This window comes from Dama dama, chromosome 32 (assembly GCF_033118175.1).
Source record: "Dama dama isolate Ldn47 chromosome 32, ASM3311817v1, whole genome shotgun sequence".
Classification (NCBI taxonomy): Eukaryota; Metazoa; Chordata; class Mammalia; order Artiodactyla; family Cervidae; genus Dama; species Dama dama.
In genome coordinates, this window is record NC_083712.1 from 31,886,016 (window position 1) to 31,911,369 (window position 25,354).

A 25,354-nucleotide genomic window follows, 5' to 3' on the forward strand; every position below is an offset into this window, starting at 1 on the left:
CAGGCAGCTGCTGGGCTCAGGGTGAGTCAGGATGAACCAGGCCTTTCTGGGCCTCCTCACTCAGGTCTTCTGAGAAAAATTCAAGTTACAATAAACAGAATGCTTTCTTAAAGTAAAGCAAAAAAAGTTTGTCGTTGTTGTTTTTTTACCTGCGCTGAGTCTTCAAGTTTCATGTGGGGGTGCTTCTCTAGTTGCTGCTCATGGGACCTAGAGTCCATGGGCTCAGTAGATGAGGTACCAAGGCTTCTCTAGTTGTGGCACTCGGGCTTGGTTGCCCTGTGGTATGTGGATCTTAGCTCCCCAACCAGGGTTCAAATCCATGTCCCCTGCATTGGAAGTGGGAGTCTTAACCACTGGACCACCAGGAAGGTCCCCAACAGAATGCTTTAGACTTGTGTAGCACTTGAACTTACAGAGCGATTTTACACCCAGTGTTTCACTGACTCTTCACAGTAACTTAGTGAGTTACTAGTTACTTACTAGTTACTTAGTGAGTTACTCACTAAGTTAGTGAGATACTAGTTACTATCACCAATGAGAAACTGAGGTTTGACAAGACACAGGGAGGTTGGCCTAGAACTCAGGACACCTGATGATGAACCTAGAGTTCTTTTTATGGAACACTTTTATTCAACATTGTGAAAAAATGTTAATACGGCTTTAATTTCAAATATAAAATACTAGACTGGAAGCTCCTTAAGTCAGGAACTAAATAAGATTTATCTTTGTGTCCTCAGCATATGGCCCAGCGTGGGACTTACTGCAGGTTGTCAATATCCGTAAAAAAATCTATGCCATTGGTAACTGTGAGTCCTCTGTCTATAAAGCAAAGAGCCTCACAGTCCTGGCTTCAGAGTTGTTCCTTTTTTTTTTTTTTCAGAGTTGTTCCTTAACCATAATTGAGTGTCATGTTTATTTTTAGAGCAGCAATTTGTAACTAGAACAGTGGATGAAAAATGTTTTAGTGGTAGATAACTCTTTTTCAAAGAAAATCTTAGGCAGAATCTTGACCCAATAAATGGCTTTTAATGTAGAGTTTACTGGACAATTGTATCTTTATCTGGTGGGAAATCTTTCACGGGAAACTCCTGCAAACTGTCTTGGCTGTCCTAGGTTGCCAAGGTACAAAGTCTGAAGATCACCAAGTGAATTAACTAGATTGAACTGAGGACTGTTCATCTCTTAACCTTGTCAAACATTAAGGTGCTAGGTGGGGGAAAGGAAAAAGGAAAAGAACGGGAGAGGGAAGAATGGTGGGTGCCTGGTCTCAACGTACTATATCCTCAAGGACCTAGGCTGGAGGACATATTTTAGAGGCCACAGTCTGGATCCCACAGTCTAGAAGACACAAGCTTGAGGACACATAAAACAACTGGAAAGATACCCATAACTATTCTGGTGTTTTATCTGCAGCCCTAGATTTTCACAGCAGACAAAGCTGTCAAGGACAAGCCCAGCCTTGTACCAGGTTATCAGCCATGACCCGATGAGTGGAGCCATTCATACTCACAGAGACATTAGCACGTCTTGAATCGCCCCTGTAGTCTCTATTTGAAAGGCGCATCCATCTGCATGCAGCACCAGTGACATTGGCCTTGATGTAAACAGCAGAGAACTTCATTTTGTTGGCTTCACTTTGTCGCTGGGGTGGCAGCCTCCTGTCCAAAGCAACCTGCACAAGTCAGTCAAAGGTGAGATGAATTCTGACTTTTATCTCTAGGTTGTGAAAGGAGAGTTGGCATTAAAGCGCCTGATGTCCCTCCTCTAGATGTGTGTTAAATGCACTGCAAGGTGAGAAGTGATTTCATTTTCTAAATTATGGGGCAACAGACTTAAACAACAGAATTGGGTGGGGTTGGAGGTGGGGAGGATGGTGTAAGATGAATTGCAAGTTAATTATACAGTTAAGAGGTTGCTCTCTTATCTTCTCTGTAGCCCATTTCCTTCCTCCGAAGTTTCCCTCTGGTTGAACCGTCTTTGCCTCTGCCCTTCCTTCCTGACCTTACACTGGGCTGCTCCTGGAGAACCGTAGTATTGGCGCTGATATTCTGAATAGATCGAGTAGTGGGTGTTGGAATCTTGCCCCAAAACCCTTGGGAGGAAAAGAGAAATCTTCCAGCCTCCTAAAGTCACACTATGCAGTTCTGACCTTATTTACTTTGGCTTCTACCTGTGAAATCTCGAGTTCAGGCCAACAGGCATTTTTTTTTTTTTTTTTCTTTTTAACCCTAATATGCACTGGACACTAGGCAAAGAACTAGGGATGGACACATGAGTAATACCCATGTCTCCTTAGCTTTTCAGGGAAAAATAACAGGTTTATAACTAAAGAAATCAGGACACAATTAATTTTTAATCACTGTTATTATGAGATATGTAAACCAGAGAGCTATTTTGTCCTGGGATGTCTAAACAGGTGTCATAGAGTTGGGGGGCTTCCCTGGTGGCTCAGATGGTAAAGAATCTGCCCACAGTGTGGGAGACACATGTTCCGTCCCTGGGTCAGGAAGATCCCCTGGAGGAGGGCATGGCAACCCACTCCGGTATTCTTGCCTGGAAAATCCCATGAACAGGGGAGTCTGGCAGAGTACAGTCTATGGGGTTGCAAAGAGTCAGACACGACTGAGCGACTGACGCTTTCTTAAGAAAACAAGAGGAAGGCACTTGTAATTTAAACAAAAGACAACTAAGATCTCACAAAATGCTAAGTCATTTCAATTGTGTCTGGCTCTGTGCTACCCTATGGACTGTAGCCAGCCAGGCTCCTCTGCCCATGGGATTCTCCAGGCAAGAATACTGGAGTGAACCGCCATGCCATCCTCCAGGGGATCTTCCTGACCTAAGGATCAAACCTCAGTCTCTTATGTCTCCTGTACTGGCAGGCGGGTTCTTTACCACTAGCACCATCTCGGAAGCCCTCTCACAAAATGATATACAAGTATCCTGTGAGCGTAAACTCTCCTCTGAAATGGAAGAATGAGGCCATTGGATTTCCTTAGACTCTGATTTTCGATTCATCACTGTAGGATTCTGACAGTAAGTGCTTTGAGGTCAGAGTTTTATCATCTAAACAGGTTTTCTTCTCTTCCTCTTATTGCATTTACATCAGAAAGTAATGTAGAGGAGCAAGTTATGTGGAATTAAAGTTGGCTTGCAATAATAGCTAAGGTCTATTATCTGCATCTTATATGCAGGACGTATTATGTCAAAATATTGACCAGTGAACATACAGAGTGTACTTAAGTTTCTTTACTTATGAACAGGTTAGCTTTATAATGTTATTCTTTTGTTAGAATTTTATTTTATTATGGTGCGTGTATGCTAAGTCGCTTCATTCGTGTCCAACTCTGTGCGACCCCACGGACTGTAGCCCGTCAGGCTCCTCTGTCCACGGGATTCCCCAAGCAAGAATACTGGAGTGGGTTGTCATTTCCTTCTGCAGGGGATCTTCCTGACCTAAGGATTGAACCTGGGTCTCCCACACTGAAGGCAGATTCCTTACCATCTGAGTCACCAGGGGAGCAAAACAATCTTGTTGACTGTCAATAAATGTTGCACGCCAGATCTCTAGAACTTATTCATCTTGTTTAACTGAAACTTTATGCCCGTTGATTAACAACTCCCCATTTCTCCCTCCCCTGCAGCCCCTGAAAACCACTATTTCACTTTAGTTTTCAGGTCCTTCTTAGATCTAGTTGTTCGCAAGTTCAAAGTGTCTCCAAACCACCAACATTTGACATTTTCTCATCACTGTCAATATTCTTATTTCTATATTAGTTTCATTGGAAATTCCACCTCTTCTTACAAGGACCTTCAACATTCTTATTATTTTTGATTCCATCAAATATAATGAGGTTAATACTACTTGCAAAATTGGTTTAAAAAAGACAACACTCTCTACTGACAGAGGTCAAGAGAAGACTTGGTCTTGGAGTAACACGGCTTCTCCAAATGTCTAGAACTACATATACAAACTCAGAGTCACTTACAGGTATTAAGAATGATCCCCAAGCTCAGGAATTAAGACCTGGCCTCCCTAAGCCTTCTATTCCACCATCCTGGGGCTCCAGAGGGGGCCTGAGGGCCTTACCCCTCTCTACCATTCAGTATTTACAACTTCATCACCAATAAAGGAATTTCCTACATACGAACCTTCAAGTTGCAAACTTTCAAAGATGTAAATGTGTGTGCTAGCCCCACTATGCCAACTGATGTACTGTACTACTGTACTTTTCAAGGTACTATACCATGACTAAAAATGTTTTCTCTATTTTTTGTTTGTTTTTATGTATGTGTTATTTTTGTGAAAAGTATTATAAACCTATTATGTGCTAAGTCGCTTCAGTTGTGTCTGACTCTTTGCGACCCCATGGACTGTGGCCCACCAGGCTCCTCTGTCTGTGGGATTCTCCAGGCAAAATTTGGAGCAGGTTGCCATTTCCTCCTCCTTCCTGATTCAGGGATAGAAACTGTGTCTCTTACATCTCCTGTATTGGCAGGGGTGTTCTTCACCCCTAGTGCCACCTGGGAAGCTCAAACCTATTACAATAAGTTTTATATAGCTGATTGTGTTAGTTGGGTACCTAAGCTAACTTTGTTGGACTTTCAAATTGGACTTAAGATGTGCTCTCGGTGTGAACGAAACTTGTTCGTGTGTAGGGAATTTAGTCTATTTGTCCTGAGTCCAGGAGGACTAATCTCAGCCTGCCCTGCATCCCAGGTTGTCCTGAGAAGCTTTGGCCTCTCAGGTCATCCCCCATCTCCCACCCTCTAATCCCTATAGGTTCTGAGTACCCACTATTCTATCTCCGTCTCTTTCAGCTTCCTCACTCTTGAAACTTTTCTACCGTGTCTCGGCAATTCCTCGTCCATCATTACCAAAATCCCACATACCCTCATCTCTCCTCTTTGCCTGAATCTCCCCTGAGGACGGGCTTCCCCAGGAGCCCCTCAAGAAGTGACTGTTTTTCTCCTGTAGTCTCCGTAGCCCCAGGCCTAGAGGAGAGCTCAGCATTTGCTCCGATCCCCGTGGACCCTTAAGGCCCATTTCTCACTCTCCTCTCCACGGATCACCAGCTTTGACTCTCATATCAGCTGGTGTCTCTCGTACCCTTCATTGTTGCTGACTTCAATGAAGGGGGTCACTTCCCCCTTATAACTTAGGTTTTTTAGCTCCTGGTTCGCTGTTACTCTTTTTGATCTTTCTCTAATCTGAATGTTTGGTGATTTCTGGGTTCCTATACGTCCATGGTCTTTCCCCGACTCTGGCCTCTCCAGTCCCGCGACCTCCTCTCCTCCACCACAGCCACCCTCTCCCCAGTCACACTCTAGCCACGCCGGGCGGGAGGTAAGGTACTTAGTGCAGATGTGGGAGGACGTAGATGGGTGGGTAGGGTCTGCGGTCCTCTCCTGCACATGTAAGTCTTCTCAGGAAATAAGAAGCAAGGTCATCAGCCAAGAGTGAGATGGGACAGAAGGGTTGAGGAGGGAAGAGAAATCAGGAATGAACTGTTTAGGATTTGGGTGAGGTGTCCTTGGGGAACTTGCTTAACCTGTACACCTCACTCTCCTAATTTATAAAATGGGGGTAAAAACAGTAGCAATTCAGTGGTGTATTGTGAGGACTATTATATGTCATCAAATCCAAGATGTCATCCATTGTAAGGTGTACCTTTACTTTATGCACCACTAATACAGAAAAATGTCCACCAATATCTGAGCCCCAGGATTGTTAGATATGGCCTGATTTCCCAGATGTTAAAATGTGAAACAAAATACATTATACAATCAATGAAGTGTGGTAAATGTTTTAAATGAATCATACACTTATGGGATGGAGTGTGTCCTCTCAAAACTAGTATGTTGAAATTTAAACCCCTAGTCCTCAGAATGTGATTATATTTAGAGATAAGGTCTTTAAAGAGGGAATTAAGTAAAATTACATCATATGAATGGACCCTAAACCAATATGAATGGGGTCTCTATATGTATAGAAGACTAGGACACAGAGCCACCTGTGGGCCTGGGAGAGAACCCTCTGAAGAAATAACCTTGCTGACACCTTGATCTTGAACTTTGAGCCTCCAGAACCTTGTGAAAATAAGTTTCTGTTGTTTAATCCACCTAGTCTGTGGTACTTTGTCATGGCAGCCCTACCAACTACTATGCTGTGCTGTTCTTAGTCACTCAGTCATGTCAGGCTCTTTGTGGCCCCATGGACTACAGCCCACCAGGCTCCTCTGTCCATGGGATTCTCCAGGCAAGAATACTGGAGTGGATTGCCATGCCTTCCTCCAGGGGATCTTTCCAACCCAGAGATCACACCCAAGTCTCCTGCATTGCAGGTGGATTCTTTATAGTCTGAGCCACCAGGGAAGCCCTACCAAACTACTATAGATCCCTCATAAAGCTTTCTAAGACTACAGGACAAGCAACTTAGATATGGGACAGCCCTGTCTCAGACCTCCAACCCACCGTCCCAGGGTCCCTTATACTCCATCAACCCAGCCCCAAGTGAGAGCTCCCCTTCCACTTGTGTTTCCATTCACCAAGAAGTCAACTGTCTACTTGGCACATGAGAGCTATAAACTAGAACCATTAGCACTTGACTTCTTTTTTTCCTTTTTTTAAATTTCACTTATGTGGCCAGAAGGGGAAAGTGTGATGAGTTTTTGATCAACACACTGTTAGCAGGATTCAGACCAAAGTATACAGTTCACGCTTACCTCAAACCATCCTTAGCAAAACTGATGGTGGGCACTTGACATTAAAAGGGTCTATAACAGCAGATTGTCTAGATTAATTAGCTCTCCAAAAAGGACTGACACCTTCCCACCCCCCCAACACCCTTGAGTTTTTTTCTAGACGGATTTGACATTTGTGCATAATATGAAGAAAGATTGTTAAGCCTGTAATGTGGCTGCTAAGAGGCTTCAGCTCATGTTTGCTAATCTCCTGTATGGTGAAACACTGGCACCCGGACAAACCCTCATTCACATTGGAACAAAGCGCTAGTTATGTGTGTTGAAATTCCTTCAAGAAAATGTCTTGCAGGCCATTGGGGGAGTGCATGAATGCTGGAAATACTTCACCAAGTGTTGCTCAACATCCTGGGAAGACAGTCTCCTGGCATCTGGACGCTCACCCTGGAGACGGGTTGCAGCCCTCTGGGGCACGTGGGTCTGGTGAGGACAGAAGAAGCATGGGTGGAGGAGGGGGTGGACATGGGGTTGGATGTTTTCTCTGTAATTGTTCCAGACTGGGCTGGAGCCAACCCCAGACTGCCCACTTGCTTAGTCCCTTGAGAGTATCTAACCCCAATGCTGGGAAAGATTGTAGGCAAAAGAAGGCGGCAGCAGAGGATGAGATGGTTAGACAGCATCGCTGACTCAATGGACATGAATTTGATCAAATTCCAGGAGAGATGGAGAACAGAGAAGCCTGGCGTGCTGCAGTCCAAGGGGTTGCAAAGAATCAGACATGACTTAGCGACTGAATAGCAACAACGAAGTCAGGTTTATCACCAAGGCTGCCACCTTCCCTGCTGGGAACCAGATTTTCCTGTTTTCTCATTTTACGTCCAAGTTACATACTTGGGTTTCTTCAGCTTTGACTTGAAGTAGTAAGAGGGTGGAGAAACAGAGGAAAGGTTTTTGATCAACACTGAAGGTGCGAAATGGTTAGGTGGGAGTCCATGGGTGGAGGTTGGAAGCCGAATCCACTGTGGTTCCAGCTGTGTGCTGTGCTGTGCTGTGTCTGACTCTGCGACCCTGTGGACGGTAGCCCGCCAGGCTCCTCTTTCCTTGGATTTCCCAGGCCAGAATACTGCAGAGGGTTGCCATTTCTTCCTCCAGGGGATCTTTCTGACCCAGAGATCAAACCTGGCATCTCTTGCAATGACAGTCAGATTCTTCACCACTGCGCACCTGGGAAGCCCAGTTGTGTGGAGGTAACTCCAAAGATGGGTTTGAGGAAGTGACCGTAGGGAGCAGAGGATGGAGGGTGTGGTCTTCCTGTGGGGTGACATGATAAGTGAACATGGCCAGAAGGGAGAGGAGAATGGTGCAGAGCTGGAGCAGTGCTTGGCATGGTGACCAGCAGCATCAGCAGCACCTGGGAAAAATGCAAAGGCTCAGCCCCGCCCCAGGTCTGCTGAATCGGGAACTTTGGGAGTCGAGGCCAGTCATCTGTGCTTGAACAGATCCACCTGGTAATTCTGATGCTGGCTACAATGTGTCAGGAGCCCTTCTGGAATGAGGATGAGACAGTCCTGGTATTACTGGTTAGGGGAGAGTTTAGGGGGAGGAAAGAGTAGAGAATGGACTAAAGGTAGAAAGATGTTCTGCTCCATACATATGAAAAGTGATGAGGGATGCCGGGATCAATGAAGAATGTGAGTCAAGATTGGAGCTTCCCAGGATTTCCCTGCTGGTCCAGAGGCTAAGATTCTAAGCTATCAATAAAGGGGGCCCAAGCTCCATGCCTGGTCAGGGAACTAGATCCCACATGCCACAATTAAAGATTTCGCATATTGCAATGAAGATCTCATATGCTGCAGCTAAGAATCAGTACAGCCAAAGAAATAAGCAAATATTTTTTAAAAAGGACTTTAGCGCTTAAGGTATCCTGAATCCTTAGTTCACATATGCTGACCACAGATACTGATGCAGAAGTTTTAAGGAGAGATGAGGCCAAGAAGAGTGAAAGAACAAATGTGCATGCAAATTACTCTTAGAAATTAGAGAAAGGGAATTACATGGCTGAGATCCACCTGCAGATGGAGTGTGGCTCATTTATTCTTTTCTCTCTGGTCCGGTCTGTTATGGGCTGAATGGTGGCCCTCAAAAGCCAAGCCCATGTCCTAACCTCCAGAACCTGTGATCGCAACCTTATTAGAAAAAGAGTCTTTGCAGATGTAATCAAATTAAGGATCTCCAGGTAAGATCATCCTGGATTATGCAGGTGAGCCCTGAGTCCAAGGAACTGTTATCATGAGATACAGAAAAGGAGACACAGAGAAGGAGATGAGAAGCAGGAGCCTGAAAAAGAAGAAGATGGAGGCAGAGACTGGAGTTACACAGCCATGCTGGACCTAGAGCCTGTTACACAGAGTGAAGAAAGTCAAAAAACAGGTATCGTATATTAACGCCTATGTGTGGAATCTAGAAAAACGGTACTGATGAACCTATTTTCCGAGCAGGAATAGAGATGCAGACGCAGAGCACAGACATGTGGACACAGCGGGAAGGAGAAGGTGGGATGAATTAAGAGGGTGGCATTGACGCATATTCACTACCATGTGTAAAACAGGTAGCTGGTGGGAACCTGCCATATAACACAAGGAGCTCAAGGCAGCGCTCTGTGACAACTTAGGAGGGATGGGGAAGGGGCGGGGAGGGAGGGAGGCGATATATGTTTACTTAGAGCTGATTCATATAGCTGTACAGAAGAAACCAATGCATTATCCTCCAATTAAAAAGAAATGTTTTAAAAATGGAGGGGAAAAAAGTTAAAATAGAAGATGGAGGCAGAGATTGGAGTTATACAGCCATAGACCAAGGAATGCCTGAGCCACCAGAAGCTGGAAGAGGCCGAGAAACATCCTCTCGGAGAGACTTCAGAGGGAGCACGGCCCTGCCAACACCTGACTCTCAAACTCCTGGCCTCAGACCTGTGAGATAATAAATACCTGTAGCTTTTAGCCTGTGATCTGTGGAAGTTTGCTAGGGCAGCTCTAGGAAATGAATACACCTGGCCCAAGGAAAAAATTTGGAGTCAGAAGACATGTGTCTTTAAAAAAAAAATTTTTTTTTTCCCATTTTATTTCCTTGGATGTGAAATGAACTCTCAGAGTCACAATGGCCCCTACCTGGCTTGTGTCACTCATGACTTTACCAATTTGCCTCCTGTGAGCATCTGAGCTTGCGTCACACTAGCATTCTAGCAAGGAGATGGATCTGTGTGTGCTCAGTCGCACAGTTATGTCTGACTCTTTGCAACCCCAGGGACTGTAACCCACCAGGCTGCTCTGCCCATGGGGTTTTCCAAGTAAGAATATTGGAGTGGGTTGTCATTTCCTACTCCAGGGGCTCTTCCAAATCCAGGGATCGAACCCATGTCTCCTGTGTCTCCTTCATTGTGGACAGATTCTTTACCCACTGAGCCATGGGGGAACCCAAGAGGATTGGGGAGGGAGGTGTCAAAAACCCAAATCCTTTGGAGAATATTTGGAGGTGATGCAATCTATCAGTCTTTGAATAGTTTGGTTGATTTTCTATGGAGGATGAAGGAAATTTCTTCCTAAAATATATACCAGGATGACTTTTCAGAACTGGGAACTCAGTGATTTTTCATGAAGGCATGAAAGAGATTGTCTCCTGGCTGGGTTTCAGCCACCCTTTCCAGAGGGTAGGAAGGTATGACTATACTGGGGACTATGGATGAGAAGGGCCTGCCTTGCTGAACAGAAGAAATTAACACAGGCCTGTGGCGGGGATGTTATATCGTTGGGTTACTATAACCCTTGTGTGTTCAGTTCAGTTCAGTCGCTCAGTCGTATCCGACTCTTTGTCACCCCTTGGAGTGCCTCCCTGTCCATCACCAACTCCCAGAGTTTACTCAAACTCATGTCCATTGAGTCGGTAATGCCAGCCAACCATCTCATCCTCTGTCATCCCCTTCTCCTCCCACCTTCAATCTTTCCCAGCATCAGGTTCTTTTCCAATGAGTCACTTCTTCCCATCAGGTGGCCAAAGTATTGGAGTTTCAGCTTCAACATCAGTCCTTCCAATGAATATTCAGGACTGATTTCCTTCAGGATGGACTGGTTGGATCTCCTTGCAGTCCAAAGGACTCTCAAGAGTCTTCTCCAACACCAAGTTCAAAAGCATCAATTCTTCAGTGCTCGGCTTGCTTTATAGTCCAACTCTCACATCCACATATGACTATTGGAAAAACCATAGATTTGACTAGATGGACCTTTGTTGGCAAATGTCTCTGCTTTTTAATATGCTGTCTAGGTTGGTCATCACTTTTCTTCAAAGAAGCAAATGTCTTTTAATTTCATGGCTACAGTCACCATCTGCAGTGATTTTGGAGTTCAAAAAAATAAAGTCTGCCACTGTTTCCATTGTTTCTCCATCTATTTGCATGAAGTGATGGAACTGGATGCCATGATCTTAGTTTTCTGAATGTTGAGTTTTAAGCCAGCTTTTTCACTCTCTTCTTTCACTTTCATCAAGAGGCTCTTTAGTTCTTCTTCGCTTTCTGCCATTAGGGTGGTGTTATCTGCATATCTGAGGTTATTGATATTTCTCCTGGCAATCTTGATTTCAGCTTGTGCTTCATCCAGCTGGCATTTTGCATGATGCACTCTGCATGTAAGTTAAATAAGAACGGTGACAATAGACAGGCTTGACGTACTCCTTTCCCGATTTGGAACCAGTCTGTTCCATGTCCAGTTCTAAATGTTGCTTCTTCTTCGCATACAAATTTCTCAGGAGGCAGGTCAGGTGGTTTGGTATTCCCATCTCTTTAAGAATTTTCCACAGTTTGTTGTGATACACACAGTCAAAAGCTTTGGCGTAGTCAATAAAGCAAAAGTAGATGTTTTTCTGGAACTCTCTTGCTTTTTTGATGATCCAGTGGATGTTGGCAATTTGATGTCTGGTTCCTCTGCCTTTTCTAAATCCAGCTTGAACATCTGGAAGTTCACAGTTCACATACTGTTGAAGCCTGGCTTGGAGAATTTTGAGCATTACTTTGCTAGCATGTGAGATGAGTGCAATTGTGCGGTAGTTTGAACATTCTTTGGCACTTCCTTTCTTTGGGATTGGAATGAAAACTGACCCTTTCCAGTCCTATGGCCACTGCTGAGTTTTCCAAATTTGCTGGCATATTGAGTGCAGTACTTTCACAGAATCTTCTTTTAGGATTTGAAATAACTCAGCTGGAATTCCATCACCTCCACCAGCTTTGTTTGTAGTGATGTTTTCTAAGGCCCACTTGACTTTGCATTCCAGGATGTCTGGCTCTAGGTGAGCAATCACCCCATCATGGTCATCTGGGTCATGAATATATATTTTTTATATAGTTCTTTTTTTATATAGACATTTTTATATAGTTCTTCTGTGTATTCTTGCCACCCCTTCTTAATCTCTTCTGCTTCTGTTAGGTCCATGCCATTTCTGTCCTTTATTGTGCTCATCTTTGCATGAAATGTTCCCTTGGTATCTCTAATTTTCTTGAAGAGATCTCTAGTCTTTCCCATTCTATTGCTTTCCTCTATTTCTTTGTATTGATCGCTGAGGAAGGCTTTCTTATCCCTCCTTGCTATTCTTTGGGACTCTGCATTCAAATAGGAATATCTTTCCTTTTCTCCTTTGCCTTTAGCTTCTCTTCTTTTCTCAGCTATTCGTAAGGGCTTGTCAGACAACCATTATGACTTTTTGCATTTCTCTTTCTTGGGGATGGCCTTGATCACTGCCTCCTGTACAATGTCATGAACCTCCATCCAAAATCTTCAGGCACTCTGTCTATCAGATCTAATCCCTTGAATCTATTTGTCACCCACGTGTGAGGCAAGTGTTATTTGGAATTCTTCTCAAGTTCTCAGCTTAAAAAAAAAAATACAACCTGAAGTCAGTCTTTCCCAGAGACTGTGTGTTGTTCAAGAAATTCTCTAGAGTGAGCTACTCCAATAGAGAATTATATAGTAGATACATCAGTACTGTCTCCATCCAAGGGAATTTATTTCTTGAGTACCAGAAAACACTCCAGTTACTAGTCCTCTGCTGCTAGTAAGGTCCCAAGCTATGCTCTGATGCTTTGTGGGGGCTGATCTTTGGTGGCTTCCTCCCAACCCTGGAAACCTAGTTTCCATCTGGCTCTGCCTCTGTGGCAACACTCAGACTTCAAATTTTCACCTTCTTCTTCTTTCTCTTTCTTTTGGCTATGCTGGGTCTTCATTGCTGGGTGGTATGTTTTCTCTAGTTGCAGAGATAGGGGGCTACTCTCTAGTGGCGCTGCATGGGCTTCACATTGCCATGACTTCTGTTAATGCGGAGCATGGGCTCTAGGCACGTGGCTTCAGTAGTTACAGCATGTGGGCCCAGTAGTTGCAGCTCCCAGGCTCTGGAGCACAAGCTCAGTAATTGTGGCTCATGGACTTTTTGCTCCTTGGCATGATCAGCCCCATGTCTTTGCATTGGCAGGAGGATTCTTTACCACTAGGGGCTTCCCTGGTGGCTCAAATGGTAAAGTGTCTGCTTGCAATGCGGGAGACCCGGGTTTGATCCGTGGGTCAGGACGAGCCTCTGGAAAAGAAAATGGCAACCTACTCCAGGACTCTCACCGGGAAAATTCCATGGACGGAGGAGCCTGTTAGGCTACAGTCCATGGGGTCACAAAGAATCGGACACAACTGAGTGACTTCTCTCTCTTTCTTCTTTACTACTGAGCCACCAGCGAAGGCCTTTCTTCTTCTTGTCTCTCTCTATCAAAGTATAGCTTGTCCTTAGCCTCAATCCTTTAAAGTTTGGATCTGTTGATGAACAAACGCCCTAGCAGCCATGGGCATCCTGCATTCATTTGCATTTCAGAGCCTTCTTGACTCTAATGACGGGAATTTCAGAACCATGGTGGACTAGGCAGTGCCCGAGTGTCCCTTAGAGGCCCTCGAACCACAGGACATGTCTGACTGTCGGCTGCACCAGTGGACCAACAGATTCAGGACCAATCCGGAAAGGGGATTAGTTTGTTTGGATCTACAGAGATTCTTTAGCTTCACCTCGGAAGTCAGAGCCAGCAAAAGGAATGTTTGCTCAAGCTCCTTCTAAAGAAGGCTTCTCTCAAACAGCCGGCAGGATGATGGGCAAGGGGCGGCGTGGGGGGAGGCTGAGAGAGCCAGGGTCACCACTCCTGGGGCTGGCTCAGCCCCAGCTGCCCAGGTGATCCCTTCTCTTAACGCCTCCGAGTTGCTTTTGTCACCTATAAAAGTTAGCAGTAAATCAGGTGAAATTAGGTCAATGTCTGGTCAGAAAAATCATGCAGGCCAATAGTAGAGAAATCATTCAGGCCATTGGTTAAAAAAACCCAAAAACACTATTCTTGGGGCCTCACGACAGACCACCTGACTCTGATTATCCGTGAACAGACACGGGCATATCTGTTTGTGATAGGTGCTGCTGTGATCGAAGGGATTGGGGTGTGGGAAACAAATGTAGGTGGTTTCTCAAATGTAGGTGGTTTCTCAAGACCCTCTCAGCCTTACTCTCCTGTGATGTACAGAAAAACAGCAGAGCAACGGCTTCAACAAAAGCCTGGGAGCCCAAACGCCTGAGTTCAAATTCTGGCTCTGATTTACCAACCCCGTGTTCTTGGCCAATCATGCCTCGTTGCCTCAGTTTTCTCATCTGTAGAATGGGCATGATAAGAATATCAAACATGAAGGCTTGTTGCTGATTCAGTTCAGTTCAGTTGCTCAGTCATGTTCAACTCTTTGCATGGACTCTTCTCATGGACTGCAGCACGCCAGGCTTCCCTGTCCATCACCAACTCCTGGAGCTTACTCATGTTCATAGAGTCAATGATGCCATACAACCATCTCATCCTCTGCCATCCTCTTCTCCTCCCACCTTCAATCTTTCCCAGCATCAGGTTCTTTTCCAATGAGTCAGTTCTTTACATCAGGTGGCCAAAGTATTGGAGTTTCAGCTTCAGCATCAGTCCTTCCAATGAATATTCAGGATTGATTTCCTTTATGATGGACTGATTGGATCTCCTTGCAGTCCGACGGACTCTCAAGAGTCTCTCCAACACCACAGTTCAAAAGCATCAATTCTTCTGTGCTCAGCTTTCTTTATAGTCCAACTCTCACATCCACACGTGACTACTGGAAAAACCATAGCTTTGATCAGATGGAACTTTGTTGGCAAAGTAAGGTCTCTGCTTTTTAATATGCTGTCTAGGTTAGTCGTAGCTTTTCTTCCAAGGAGCAAGCATCTTTTAATTTCATGGCTGCAGTCACAATCTGCAGTGATTTTGGAGCCCCCCCAAAATAAAATCTCTCTGTTTCCATTATTTCCTCATCTATTTGTCATCTATGCCATCTATCCACAGTCTTCTTTGTTCAAAAATTGAATCTATGATAACTTTTTAAAAAATCATTTGCTATGAAGTGATGGGACCAGGTGCCATGATCTTAGTTTTCTGAATGTTGAGTTTTAAGCCAATTTTTTCACTCTCCTCTTTTACTTTCATCAAGAGGTTCTTTAGTTCTTCTTCACTTTCTGCCATAAGGATGGTGTCATCTGCCTATCTGAGGTTATTGCTATTTCTCCCAGCAATCTCGATTTCAGCTTGTGCTTCATCCAGCCTGGCGTTTTGCATGATGTACTCTGCATATGTTAAATAAGTAGGGTGACAATTAAATGATGTCAAATAAGTGAAGAGTACAGAACAGTGCCTGGCCAACAGCCAGGGCTCAAGACAGTGTTTGTTGTGTTAAAACTACGAAAGAGAGAGTGAGAAAAGGCACCGGCCAGAGTTTTAGAACTCAGCTCAGTGTCCACCCTCTCTGCAGCCTCCGGAGCCCTGAGCAGCCAGGCCCCGTCCCTTACTGCTGCCTTTGTGACTACTCTGAGCTTACTTAGTGCACGACTTTGTTTGACTTTGTTTACCTGCACGTCCAAATCCCCACCAGAGTCCAAGGGCCCCAAGGGCAGGGCTGGGCAGGTTTATCATTTTCCCTTCCATGTAGAGCAGAGCGGCAAAGGGCAGACCCCACATCCACACGAGCTGAGTTCATCTCTCTGACTCTTAGCTCTCTCCGCTTCCCTCTGTCTGTCTCCTCTTGTTTCCAACTTTGTCTCCCTGGGTTGGAAGGTCACACTGTTCCAACTGGGACATAAAAACTGGCCTACAATAGGGAGGTAAATGAACTTTCTCTTTCCCCATTCCTTGGTGGAGGGTGTACACTGGAAGATTCCAGGGTCAGAGGATGGACAGGAGTCTAAGGCAAGCAGGAATCTTAAAAGTGAGGCTGGGGGTTTCCCTGGGGGTCCAGTGGTTAAGACTCCAGGTGATTCCACTGCAGGGAGTGTGGGTTCGATCCCTGGTCAAGGAAGCTACATATGCCACAAGGTGTGGACAAATAAAGAAACACATAAATAAAGGGGGATCTTCTTCCCTGTCCCTTAAAAAAAAAAAAAAGCAAATCTGGGAGGAGCAACCTCAGTAGCGTGTCCTGAACCCTGAGCAGTGTCTAAAACAGCGACTGTTGTCCCAGAAAGTTGTCCCATTTTCTGGGTGCCAGGCATCTGTTCAGCCTCGTGCCCCGAAGGGAGTCAGGTCAGCTGGCCTGGAGGGTGACCTAACTGCCACTGAGGGAGGGGCCAGGCTGTGGGATCCTTCCCAGACACACCCAGAAAGACGTTGGACCAAATATCTGGGCCCCCCCAGACCCAGTCATGTTGACAAGTAATGCTAACCGTCACAAGTCATCTCTGAAAAACACAAATGCCACATCCTCAGAGGAACACAGCCCCACCCTTTTGGTCCTCGGGTGAGCTCGGAGCCTTCTGGGTCTTCTCAGGGATGTGGCTGCTGGCAGACACGGGGACAGGATTCGGGCAGAGACACTTCCTCCTCGGGGTCTCCAGCCCTCTCCTGATTAGGTCTTGTAGGTAAAGGAACTCAGGGAGCACAAGGGTGACTTCTGTGGGTCCCAGGAGACCTTACTCAGAGCATTGCCTTTAGAGGAAAATCCAGAGACCGTGTTTCTTGGGCCTTTGTGACTGTGCCAGTTCACAGGTGGGAGCACGTGGGGACACGTAGGGGCACGTGGGGGCACTCTGGTACTTCTTCTCCTTCTCCTCCTCCTTCCCTGGCCCAGTTCCGGCTCTTTGGTCTAACAACAAGGCAGAATAAATAATCCAATAAAGGACACCAGCATAGTATTGGGTTCCATTTATGTGTCACATTGACAAGCTAGGGCTCTCGCAAAACTTATGAGAGTAGAAAGATTTCAATCTGTAAATAAAGACCCAGTTGGAGAGATTGCAGAACTTGTTCCAGACCATTACAGCTGGTGAGGATGGAGGCTGGATTCTAAAGATGTCCATCTGACCCTCAGTTCAGTCGCTTAGTCGTGTCCGACTCTTTGAGACCTCATGGGCTGCAGAACGCTAGGCTTCCTTGTCCATCACCAACTCCTGGAGCTTACTCATGTCCATAGAGTCAATGATGCCATCCAACCATCTCATCCTCTGTCGTCCCCTTCTCCTCCCGCCTTCAACCTTTCCCAGCATCAGGGTCTTTTCCAATGAGTCAGTTCTTCGAATCAGGTGGACAAAGTATTGGAGCCTCAGCTTCAGCATCAGTCCTTCCAATGAATATTCAGGGCTGATTTCCCTTAGGATGGACTGGTTGAATCTCCTTTCAGTCCAAGGGACTCTCAAGAGTCTTCTCAAACACCACAGTTTATTTATTTATTTATTTATTTATTTTTTAATTTTTTTTTAAATCTTTTTTTTTTTATTAGTTGGAGGCCAATCACTTCACAACATTTCAGTGGGTTTTGTCATACACTGATATGAATCAGCCATGGATTTACACGTATTCCCCATCCCGATCCCCGCTCCCACCTCCCTCTCCACCCGATTCCCCCGAGTCCTCCCAGTGCACCAGGCTGGAGCACTTGTCTCATGCATCCCACCTGGGCTGGTGATCTGTTTCACCATAGATAGTATACATGCTGTTCTTTTGAAATATCCCACCCTCACATTCTCCCACAGAGTTCAAAAGTCTGTTCTGTATTTCTGCGTCTCTTTTTCTGTTTTGCATATAGGGTTATCGTTACCATCTCTCTAAATTCCATAACCCATCGGTGACGGCCAAAAAACTGCTTGTTGTCTTCATAGTATTTATTTCCATACTTGTCTTCTCCCACTAACGTGCCAACCCTCACATCATTTGCCCTGAACAAAACTCAAAGATAGCCGCAGAGGCCACCGTGGCCGCTGACCTGCTGCAGCCCGCGCTTCAGGACCTGCAACAACTCCATCTTGTCCTGCAGGCCCCCAAACACCACAGTTTAAAAACATCAACTCTTCAGCTCTCAGTTTTCTTTATAGTCCAACTCACATCCATATATTACTACAGGAAAAAACCATAGCTTTGACTAGAAGGATCTGACGCTCAGGGTTCACTCATTACAGGCTCCTTGTAACAGATCAGAATGCCTCTCACTGAGGGTTGGGGGCAGGATGGGGGAATCGATGAGGAATGGGGAAGTGAGGCTATGAGGAAAGAGCAACGAGGCGGAAACAGAAACCAGATTTCCTTCCGTCTCAGGGGTTGTTGAACTTTAAGGGACAAGTAGGTGGGGAAGGCTGCCTGGTTCTGGGGACACCAGTCAATTTGGGCAGGGTTGGTCTTGCAGCAGAATTGAGGAAGTGATGGGGGAGGCTGCTAGGTTTAATGAGAAATGAAATGTCAGGTCTAGGAATGCCTGGCTTCCCCCCCATGGGCATGGCCAACCTGTGTGGCAGCTCAATGGCTGGCCCTCTTGTCTCTGCTGGTTTCTCTCTTGAGGTTTCTTGGGAAAGCATGTTTCCTTTATTATGTAATAGTTTCCTGGGAAAAGGTAGGATAGAGTGGCTATCACGTGAAGATACAGCAAATGGAAACTGGACTTCTGGCCGGGTCACCACTAGTTGGTGTAGAGGACGTGGTGCCCAAGTTTCCTTCCAGCTCTGCGCCTGGTGTGTCCTAAGCACTCAAAGAAACTGCATTATCGAGCATATTGAGCTAAATCTCCAGGCACTCCAAGGAAAGGTGCGTGCTCTGTTTCCTGAAGAGGTGGAGCAATCCCGCCCAGGTGAGTTGCCATATTTCTCCTGTATACCTGAGTCCAGGGAGAGGGTTTACTTTCGGGCAGGTGATACCAGAGCTCCAATTGCCTTTTATCTCTCACGTGACTCTGACTCTGTGGCACCTTCCCGTAACTTCCTGCAGCCAAGTCAACCTATAGGGCTGTGTTAGAATGTTCTCCCTTTGTTTCAGATCTTCTCACCGCCACCCATCCGGGGAACACACACGGTGCATCACGTCCAGAGCCTTCTGGGTGCTGTGAAGGGGCCCTGGTGGGCGCTGAGGGACACTCGTCCCATCTCACGGACTCAGGCCATTAGTCAGGCTGCCACCTCCTCCTTGCCTTGGCTCTTCTCAAACTCTTCCCCCTTGAGGACCCTTCCCTTCCTCTCCCAGACCCTTCCCAGACACTCATCCTGCACCAGGCTGGTCCCTCTCTTTGCTGAGGGTTAGACTTGGGCTGCGTGAATCTTAGGGAGCTTGTCCCTTCTTATGCTCTTCCCTGCTGCTCCTCACTGCGCCCGTTGGGGGGTGTCAGAAGGTTGGAGGGGCCGGGCCATAGTTAATAGCAAGTGAGTCATCCTCGCAGGTGGACCTGGGGCGAAAAGGGTGGGTGGATGTACTGGGAGGAAAAAAACGACATTCGAGCAGAGAGTACAGCTGAATCAAGCATTAGTCACTGAACCCTGGGGAAAGGACGCCCTCTCTGGGACGGGCATGTATATGGGGGGGTTGTGGGGTGTGGTGGGGATCTGGGAAGAGACCCGAGAGAGCAGCGGGACTTACCACCTGAGGGGCTGTTCATCGAGTATAGTGTGAGAATAAACGCTGGATCATTTACATTCATGAAAGCCCATCAGTAAGCCTCCGTGAGGGTCTACCATGTGGGTAACCATGTGTGTTGCCCCACGGCTGCTTGATAATTCATTTGCCTTTGAAAATGGTATGTGGGCAGAAGCTAAAACACGCAGCTAGAGGGATGCTGGTATTAGACTTTATGGTGAAAGAAGCATCTATTTTTCTGGAACCTTTTTCAGAAACAGCATGAGTACCCTCTCTGTCTAAAACAGGCAGGGGCCAGTCTGAAGGTCAGGGTGGTGCTGGTTTATCTGGGAACAGCCCTTGAAGATTTGTGGACCCACAGCCTCTCACTTCATCATCTGGGGACAAGAGGCCATGGTCCTAGGGCTTGGGGACTCGGTCCCAATCAGAAGGCTGGAGGTCGGTTAGTCTTCATCTCTCTCCTTGAATCCCCTCTTATTGCTTTTGCAAGACATTTGGTTTCTGCCCTCATTCCCTCTCCTCCCCAGAATGGCTCCCTCAACCTGGCACTGATCATCCACGTTCTGCCTCATGTACCATCCCTCTCTGGTCCTGAGGTCACAGACTCTGGAGTCCACTTGGATTTAGCGAATTCACTGAGCAAGCACTCTTTTACTCATTTCCTAATATCAATCCTGATCCCTCCTCCCCAATTCCATGTTCTTTCTTCAACCTTCTTTTCTTCTGTATACTACTGTCCTCAGACAGCTCTGGGCCATCATAACATCACACATGATCTCCAAGCTATCGATCTGCAGCTGGTATTTCTCTCCCAAACCTCCCTGAGGTGTGCCTGGGTGATGAAACAATGAACTGGGTCAAGAACATGCAGCAGAGGCCTCTCCACATGCACCAAAAATCCACTTTCTCTCCCAGGGAATGGGGCTGGCCCACCTTTACCAGCATCCCATGTTTTTAAAGGTACCAAACCACTGAGTTCCAGGCAGGGGAATCTGTGCAGAAGGACCAACTCTTTAACAGAGCACCAGCTAGAAGCAAACGCCAAGGAGGCTTGGGTGATGGCAGCCTTGGAAATGGAAGATACCCAGGCCCTGAATTACACTAAGGAGGAAAGTCGCCACCACCGAGACTGGACTTCCAGCCATATCAGCAAGAAATAAGCTTGTTTCGATCTTATTGTGGAGCACGGGGAACTCTGCTCAGCGTTATGTGGCAGCCTGGATGGGGGGGTGGTCTGGGGGAGAATGGATACATGGATAGGTACGGTTGAGTCTCTTGGTTGTTCACCAGAAAGGATCACAACATTGCTAATTGGCTATACTCCAATATAATTTTTTTAATTAATTTATTTAATTGGAGACTAATTACTTTACAATATTGTAGTGGTTTTTTGCCATACATTGACATGAATCAGCCATCCAATATAAAATTTTTTTAAAAAAGAAGAAGCTCGTTTTGTGCAAGATCCTCTATATGATTTGTTGGGGCTCTCCCCATTACCCCGTTCCCTGTCTGGCTTCATTTCCCACTGCTCTGGTCATCCAGGTCTGTGTCAGCCTGCCTCCTGCCCCGAGCCTGCCGCTCCTCCTGTCCTCTGCCTCCTTCCCTCTGATGACCTCAATCTCAAGTTCCTCTAGGAAGAACCTTGGAGAATTCCATCCCCCACTTCCCTCTCTCTTCCCTGAATGAACAGGTGAGTCATTGCCTCACATGTACTAGTTTTCCTTCTCACAGGCAAGAACTGTCTTGGTGTTTCTCCTCCCAGTTGGGTGTTAAATAGAAGTGAAATACAATGTGTTGTGAATTGACTGTAGTCTAGGGTCCTCAGACTTTATTCCTAGATGTGAAAAACGTGAAGTATGCTCTCTAATAGATCATTTGTTCATTCAGGGCAAGATTTCCCAAGTGTGACTCTCTTTAGAGTCCCCACCAACACAGTGAAAGTTGCAAGGGAGCACATGACGAAGTTACTGACCTTCAGCATGTATGTCAGAATGTGAGATGTGTTTGATGATATTTCTGTCCTGGTTAGTCCCTAAGGTTGCTCATGTATTTTTACTTTCCCCTGAAATCTTTGGTTCCCTGTCAACACTGTACCTTTGACTTGGAACCTCGAGGCTGGACACACCCAAGGAACTGCAGGGCAGGTCCCCACTTGACTTTGAATCTCAAATTTTACTTTCTTTGCCTGTTTATCAGAATAATACTTGTGGAAGTCAGATTTTGTAGAAAGAGGGAAACTTTTTCTAAGTCCCAAATATTTCCCTTTGGCTTGTTAAGAGCCGAAAGCAGCTGGATCTGTATCAGAGGGTGGAGACAGCAGACACCCCCTCATCCTTTCCCCATTCACTGCCCAGAAGGGGGCGAATGAGGGCAAAGGGAGTCGTTGCCAATGAGAATGATAAAGTGAAATGCCTCCTGGCTCTCTGGAATGTGGAACTGAGAGTGGGTTGAGATGAGTATGACTTTCCCCAGCAGAGGGGCAATGTTCGTTGAGAGGGAGGCCAAGACGAGAGGGACTTTTGCTCCCCATCTTGGTACTCTGGGAGGAGACCCCTAGGCGGACACCCGCTTCACTGTCATGGAGTTGCTGGAATGTAGGCTCCGCTAAGGCAGGGATCTTTGTTTTTGTTCACTGATCCCCCTAATCTAGAACACTGCCCCGAACACAGTAGGTGCTCAATAAATATTTGGGGAGTGACTACATCAGAGTAAAATGGATGGGACGTAGCCTCCGGGCAGAGCCCCCCCATGTGGTTTGGAAGGCATTCAAGAATTTCCATGAGCCCTGCAAGGGGGACTTGGCCAAGTGGAGAGGGCTCGATGGTGATCTTGTGTGGGGTGTTGCCACAGTAGAGGCTTCCAGAAGGACCCTGTAGGCAGGAAGCGCCATAGTGTCCTCAGCCAGGGTCAGGGGGACACTCAGCTCCAGGGAGAGCCCGAGAGGGCTGAGTCGGCAGCGGAGATACTGGGCTTGGCTGACTGAGAGGGGCCACAGCACTGGCAGCATCAGGCCGACAGGGGGCGCTATGCCGCACAAGGACCGAGGTACAAGGGCGCAGTGGGCTTCAGCGACCACCTCTGCAAACACGAGGACTCCTTGAACTCTCGGGGCTCAGAGGTCGTCTTGGGGAGGAGTATGGAGTGGGGTAGAACTTCAGCATTTCCTTGAAAAGGACTGCTTTAAACTGAAAAGAGACCATTGAAATAAGAGAAGACTCAGATATTGTTAACAAGCCGATCTGAGTCTCTCCTTTCTTTCAAGTGCAGTGGGCATTGGCACCTACTTCATAGGGTTGCTGGGAGAATTAGATAAAGGGCACGTAGAAAGCATTTGGTGTCTGAGAAGCTGTAATCCGTGTCCTTGCTGGGACTGTTGTTCCCCAGAGAGGTGGCACTGCTGGGGACAGCTAGGTCAGTCATGAAAAATAAGATATTATATCTATTTTGCAACATCTGAACACAGTGTGAAAAAAAATTGCTATCATGACACTTAATAACAACACGGTCTGGGAAGGGATTTGTGGCGTACAAAGCACTTTCAAATATTGTTCCCTTGAATCCTCTCAACAATGCCACAACAGGGGAGATCATTTCTACCCTGAATTTACAGATCTGGAAACTAAAACTCAGCGAATTTGACAGGCTCACCCAAGGCCAGACTTCTAGCAAATTCTGGAGCCAGCTCTGAAATCCAGGATTCCTGACCCCAAATCCCCTTCTCTTTCAACTCCAGCTCTCCTGGAAATGGGCTCCGTGCCACCAAAGAGTGCAGGACCTTCCACCTACTCCTCCGATCACGAGCCTTCCCTCCTACAAGGACGCTTTTGTTGAGTTGGGCCAGGGTGCTGAGAAAGGAACCGAATTACAGAGAGTCCCAAACATGCGCGGCTGAAAGAACAGTCTGCGGCTAATTTAATAAGCACTGGGTTCATTCGTGCAACAATCCTGCCTGTGCAAACTGGGCTTCAAGGATCCTGAGGTCTCACCAAGGGTTCCCACCAGCGCTGGGTGGTGGCTGAACCATCTGCAATCTTACAGATGAGCAGTTCAGACACGAAGAGGCCAGGCAGCCTTCAAAAGGTCACACAGAATCAGAGGTGACTCACATGTGAGGAACCCCCATCATCAAAATGTGGAAGTGGTGGGGGGAGGTAGTCAGACACCCATGGGTGAGATAAAGTCCAGATGAAGAAGAACTTTCTCTTCTATTTTTTCTATTCACTCTTTTATTGATTGTTTTTAGATCTTCAAAAATTAATTTATTTTTGGCTGCACCGGGTCTTTGTTGCTGAGCACGGACTCATTCTACTTACGGCGAGCAGGGGCTGCCCTCTGGTTACGGTTCTTGGCCTTCTCACTGCAGTGGCTTCTCTTGTTGCAGAGCTGGGACTCAGTAGTTGTGGCACACAGGCTTAGTTGCCCCGCAACATGTGGGATCCTCACCAACAAGGGATCAAACCACTGTCCCCAGCATTGCAAGGCGGGTTCTTAACCATTGGGCCACCGGGGAAGCCCTGTATCTTAGTTTAGATCCTTTTAGTGGCAATCAATGGAAGCCTAGGTCAAATTTCCTTTAATACTGAGCAAGGGTTATTTTTTGTTATTTTTTAAAGTATATTACCTAAAATGGGGCGTTATAAGGGTCCAGGGGTGATTTACAGAATGCATGTCACAACAAGACCTGGGTCCAGGGACTAGAAAACCCTTGGTGCTGCACCTGAGTTGCATGTCTTCTGGTCAGTCTCCTCCTCTCTCCTGCTGGTTAGCTGGCCTCTTTCTCTGGCCTCCTGGTTGTCTACAATGCTAACTTCTGTTAGCAATTCCAGAGTCCCAGCCTAGAGGGTGTGATCAGCCTGGATGGGGTGTCTCCACACCTATCCAGGCTGCATTGGCTCTAACTGTTCTCCTGAAGGGCTCACAGGGGCCGTTACTGGACCTGCCCCCCAGAGAAGTGGGCAAATGCAGGACAGGCCTTTGGGCCACAGTGCAGGAAAAAACCATTTGCTTGAGGAAGAGAGTTACATGATTCTGTGTTCCGTTTTTCATTTTGGAAGGCCTGAGTTTTTCTTTCCATTTCAGCCTCTTCGTTTCAATCCACTCTCAGGACAGCTCCCACTCCAGGCCTAGAGGTGGCTGCTATATGTAAAAGGCAAAAGTCATTTTTCGACAGAAAATGTAGTCGCTCAGTTGTGTCCAACTCTTTGCGACCCCATGGACTGTAGCCTACCAGGCTCCTCCATCCATGGAATTTTCCAGGCAAGCGTACTGGAGTGGGTTGCCATTTCCTTCTCCAGGGGGTCTTCCCAACCCAGGTCTCCCGCATTGCAGGTGGATTCTTGACCAGCTGAGCCACCAGACCACCTCCTACGTGCTTGAAAATGTCCAATTTCCTCCATGTGTCCAACAGTCACTCCTTGGTACCTGGGAGGAGATGCTCTCTGTCAGGGGAACAGAGGTGAGAGACCAGCCAGTGAGGGGCCCTGGGTTCTCTGGACACACACAGAACACTGAGATTTGTGGTCTTTGCCTTTCCTTACGTCCAATTTTGTCATCGGACAGATTCTCGCTTTGGGGCTCAACTTCTGAAGAAACCGAGTCAGAAGGAGGTGGCCCAACTTCACATGACATTTTGGTTGATGGAGTGGTGTGTGTCACTGTCCCGTGTGGACAGTTTCCTGTGTGAAAGAATAATTTGAGG

General features: G+C 46.6%; 1 long non-coding RNA gene across 1 annotated transcript in view; it reads left to right on the forward strand.

The window, feature by feature from the left end:
- Positions 1–1,424: 1,424 nt before the first annotated feature.
- The window catches only part of LOC133050347 (uncharacterized), a 44,377-nt gene continuing 20,447 nt past the window's right edge, over positions 1,425–25,354 (forward strand). The window contains exon 1 of the long non-coding RNA XR_009691601.1: positions 1,425–1,691. This is a non-coding gene — a long non-coding RNA (uncharacterized LOC133050347). The remainder of the gene's footprint in view (positions 1,692–25,354) is intronic.